The sequence below is a fragment of the Lycium ferocissimum genome, chromosome 6, assembly GCF_029784015.1.
Source record: "Lycium ferocissimum isolate CSIRO_LF1 chromosome 6, AGI_CSIRO_Lferr_CH_V1, whole genome shotgun sequence".
Classification (NCBI taxonomy): Eukaryota; Viridiplantae; Streptophyta; class Magnoliopsida; order Solanales; family Solanaceae; genus Lycium; species Lycium ferocissimum.
In genome coordinates, this window is record NC_081347.1 from 43,590,064 (window position 1) to 43,595,384 (window position 5,321).

Consider the following 5,321-nt stretch of genomic DNA (forward strand, 5'->3'; position numbering starts at 1 on the left):
TAAATACGAGATGGAATACGGACCGTGGCGGAAATACGGTCCGTAAACTCGGCTCGTAAATCACCATCTTCCCAACTTGACTTTTTGTTTCGAAATCCTTTAATACGACCATGGAATACGGCCCGTATTGTAGAATACGGTCCGTAAACCGCATTTACGACCTCGTTCTTGCACTTCAACCGTGATCAAGTCAAATGTTCCTTTTCCCCGAAAAACACTAGAAAACACGTAAAATCACATAGACTCGCTTAAAAACAAGTAAAACTTATAGCTAAAAAGCATCGATTGTGGTGTAAAATCACGCCACATCAGTTATCCCGACTGATGACATAGCAGTCAATGATAGTTTGACTTACAAAGAAGTCCCAGTGAAAATTCTTGATCGTCAAGTTCTCAAGTTGAGAAATAAAGAGGTAGCCTCCGTAAAGGTCTTGTGGAGAAGCCAGAAAGTTTAAGAGGCTACATGGGAAGCTGAAAAAGGCATGAAGTCCAGATATCCATATCTCTTTGAAGAATCAGCAGAAACCGGTGAAGGTATCGTACTTCCCCTCTCAGATCCTTCATTCTATAGTTTCCATTATCAGTATTCAGCATGTTAGACAGTCAGTTTAATAGTTACTCAGTTCAACAGATAATTCAGTCTAGTCCTTTTTAGTTCAGTTTTCATGTGCTCATGTCAGTTACTGTGCACATGTCTCAGCAATCCCTTTTGACTAAAATCCATCATTCGAGGATGAATGATCCCATAGGGGAGATATTGTGACACCTCAGACTTTAACTTAAGCTTTGACCATAATTCCAGACTTAGAAAACCGAGGATAAAGAATGTGAGAATTGAAAATTTCTCTTCACTGTCGGATGATTTATGCCTCGAGAATACGGATCGTAAACCAGTATACGACCCGTATTTCAAGTCATAAAGTGATACCCCAAATCACTGTGCATTCTGGAAATTGTCTTGTGGAATTTATATTGTTAAATACGGACTGTATTTTGAAATACGGCCCGTAAAGTGGGATCGTATTTAAGAAGGAAACTTAAAGCAGTATTTCTGTTTGAAGCATGTTGAAATATGGTCCAGGTTTACGGATTGTAAATCAGTTTATGGACCGTATTTTGGCTCGTATTTCCCAGCCCGCACCAGAACCTATAAATACCAGCCTTTAGTTATTTTATTTCGTTCTTCATAATTCCAAGCCCTAGAAATGAAGTGTTCTTCTCCCAACAATCCAAAACAATAAGGTAAGTCATTCCAAACTCTTCTAAATCAATTCTATCATATATGCTCTTAATCTAATCATGAAACCATGTTCTTAACATAGGTCTTTCAAGAAAACCCAATTAAAGAACATAAAGAGCAAAACCTGGGAACTCTTTTTCTAAGACCGGATTATTATTCAAGTTTGAGAGCAATTCCAGGTATGTTAAGCATACTATCTACATGAGGAACATTGTTTAATCATCCTCATACCTTATTTATCATAATTCTCAGAAATCCAGCCAATTCATGATTTGGCCCTGGTTCTTGATTTTCATAACCTAGTTCTTGATTTTCATAACCTAAGGCCATAGTTAAGATTCATATGCAATTATTTTGGGCCTGAGGCCATAACTTTGAGATCTCATTATTTATTGGGCTTGAGGCCATAATTACATGATATTTGTACAGGTGGTTTCTATACAGATCGTACTCATGATATGAGCATTCAATTTCATTATGCTTTATTGTTCATATCCCTTATTATTGCTTCAGTTGCTTACCATACTTGTACAATTCAAATGTACTAACGTCCTTATGCATGGGCCTGCACTTAACGGTACAAAATCTGATTTTCAGGAGGATACAGCAGCCGCTTAGCTTCCAGCGCTTTGCGTACATCAGCTAGTTGGTGAGCCCTTCTCATCCAGGGCTTCCCTTCTATTCCCAGTTTTTCGAGTATTAGTTAGTTCATTAGTATTTGAGGCATGTCAGGGTCTTGTCCTGACCTAGTTATTCTTTCAGTATTTTGATCATAGAGGTTTCATAGACTCAAACTTTAGTCAGTTATGTTGGTTTTACCTCACAACATTTATTTCCGCATTCATTATTATATTTTAGTTAGAGCATTCTCTTGCTTCGTGTTATATCTTGCATGCTTCCATGATGCAACTGTTAGGTTCAGCAGCCATGGCTTCGCTCGGTCATAGACAGCCAGGCACCGAGTGCCGTGTCGCGCCTAGACTATGGCTCGGGGCATGACATCTTTAAAAAATCTGATTGCCTCTTCCACAATATTAATTTTCTCTTCAAGCCAATTGCCTTCTCGATCTTGTATCCTTTTTATCTGTAATCTCTTTTTTCTTCCCTGTACATAAGCATGGAAAAATCTTGTGTTTCTGTCCTCATGTTGAAACCATCGTATCCCAGCTTTTGCTTCCAAAATTCTTTCTCTAAATGTAGAAACCTATTCGAATCTGCCTGAACTTTGTGCAAATTCTCCCTGTTAGCTGGAGTTGGTTGTAATTCAAATTGCTCTTCTTGTACTTTGATCACATCTTCCAAGGTTTCTATCACCTTAAAAATGTTGCCAAAAGTCTCTTTACTCCATTGTGCCAAACCAGCTTTTACTTTCTTCGGCTTATGATGAAAAAGAGTGAAAGGGTTTGCCATGAAGTCCACTGTCCACAAATCTTTTACTGTTTCCAAAAAACAGTCCTGCTTAACCCAGAAATTTAGAAATTTAAAAGATTTCTGGATTGGTTCATTATTCCCAGAACATGTAATCAATAGAGGAGCATGATCAGACCCTGTTCTAATTAAACGAGTGATGTCAATCCCAGGATATTTATTCTGCTATTCCTAATTTCCCAAACACCAGTCTAGTGTCTTAAAGATACAATCTTCTCCACTTTGCTCATTCCACCAAGTATAAGTGCTTCCCTTGAAGCCCAAATCCACTACTCCCCAATTCTGAATACAAGCTCTAAAATCTTGGATTTCATTAATTGTAACTGGTAGTCCCTCATACTTTTCAGAATCTGTTACAATAGTGTTGAAATCCCCTCCTATTTGCCATGGATATTGCATTGTTGTAGCCATGTCCTCTAAAGATTCCCAGAATTCCATTCTCTCTCTTTGAGTACATTTAGCATATATTAAAGTGATTACCATCTCTTCCTGAGTGCCCACAATCTTTAGGTGAATGCTAAGATGCTGCACATGATCCACCAACACTTGAATTTCAAACATAGCGTCTACAAATGCCCAGATTTTCCTTGAACAATTAGCCACTGCATGCTGAAGTCAGTTCCTTCTCCTATATGTTTTAAGTTTGTCAACTTCCTAAAATGGTTGATCAGTCCCACAAAACCAAAATGAAATTTGTTCTGCATTTGAGTCAACCTAGTAAAGGCTTCCATAGTATCAACAGATCTAATATTCTAGATAAGAGCATTCATCATTGAGTATTAGATTTGTTGAGAGTTCTTCTAGTTTGAACACCACTACCGGGGGGTAAGCTTAGATCTCTTACACTTTTTTTCTTACCTCTTCCTAAGCCTTTCTCTAAAAGCTTGGGTGATTTATCTCCTGCTCTAGCCATTGCCTTTACATTCTACTCCAAATTATGTACATCCAGATCTTTTAACCCTGATGTCGTTATGCCCAAGTCCTTAGTAACTATCCCTGTAGGTTCTATTTGTCCCTGCTTTAAATTGCACCTGTTGTCCTCTGCAATCTGATGCTTTTCATCACTTACATGAACTGCTATTTGATCAACCTGCATTTGTTGCTCTTTCTCATGAACCTGATTCACCTTGCTCCACTATCTCCATTTGTGAAAACTGATCTTTGTTCGTGTATTCTTCTGTATCTTCATCTATATTTTCCTCATGATTGAGATCATCAACTTGCATAATTTCAGCATCTACGTACTTCTCTTGCTGACTGCTTTCATTGCTAGACTTGTGTATTTCCTCTCCTTCTTTGGACTGATTTGTACTGCTATGGCTTTGTGTTCTTGTTGAGGCCGTGATACTTTTGGATGGATTTAGCTCCTTCCCTTCATTAAACTTGATTGGACTGTTGGTGTTAGACTTATTAGATAGTATCTCTTTGTTGGTGCTTTTACTTTATTCATCCCTTTTTCCTTTGATATGATTGGATTGCACTTCTGAGTTATTCCCACTTTTTTGCTCAAAATTTGATGTATCTGAACTTCTCTCTTTATTTTTGGTATCTCCCCTCCCCTCATTGCTACTGTTGCTATTGGCTTCTTTGATGTTGCTCTCAACTTTTTGGTTGTCTTCAATATTGACTTGCTGTTGTATTTCCTTTTCTTTTGTAGGGCTATTCACATCATCTTCTTTTATCCCATCTGTACCTTGCTCATCTTCACCAAGAAACTGAAAGGCATTTTATGTTTCAATTTTGTCTCCTTCTTGACTAGTGCTGTCTTCCACTGTAACACCTCGTACCTTTAAACTAAGCCACGTCTTTGACTCAGGGATCCCGGAAGCCAAAAAGGGGAGTTTAAGTAAAAAAACTAGACGCAGTTCTTCAGGTGACATTCGACGGCCAGAGGGATAGACTGTCGATTAGTCGACGGACAATCAAAATGCACCATCCCTTGAACCTCATTTTGCAACTCTCTAGACTCTCTCAAACTGCTGACAAGGTCAAATCGACGGACCGTCGACACGTCGACGGACCATCAATGAAGCACCGTAAAAAACCTGACTCAGACCATCAAAGCAACTGGACGAACCATCGAATTTCGATGGACCGTCAAAGTGCACCCCGATAGCAAACAATATAAATATGACACTTCATTCTAGAAAATTAATTTTCACAAATCCCAAGCCCTAGCACGAAGGTTTTCTCTTCCCAACCATCTCCTACATCAAGGTAAGTCTTTTCCACGTATTTTCTGGCGATTCTATCATAGTATAATCAATTCCGAAGCGAGTTCCACTATTCTTAACCTAGGGTTTTCAAGAAAACCCATCTCAAGGTTCAAAGTTCAAGCTTTTGGAATTCTATTACAAGTTTTGGAGCATTTACAGTTATGCAGAGTTTCTATCTGCGTGTGGGAACATCTTTGTTCTTCCCCACGCCACATTCTTCCATGAAAGTATGAAGTCACACCAAAACTAGAGTTCTAGCCATGTTCATGATAACCCAAAGTTCATTTACTATGAAATACCATGATTGTACAGATAATTCGTTATTGTTTTCTTAATACTTCATTTTGGTTATTGAGAATCTGTCTGTAATCCATGAAAACCATGGGTTCTTAAATACAAGTTATGAAATATTATGCTTAATTTCATGAATATCCTAC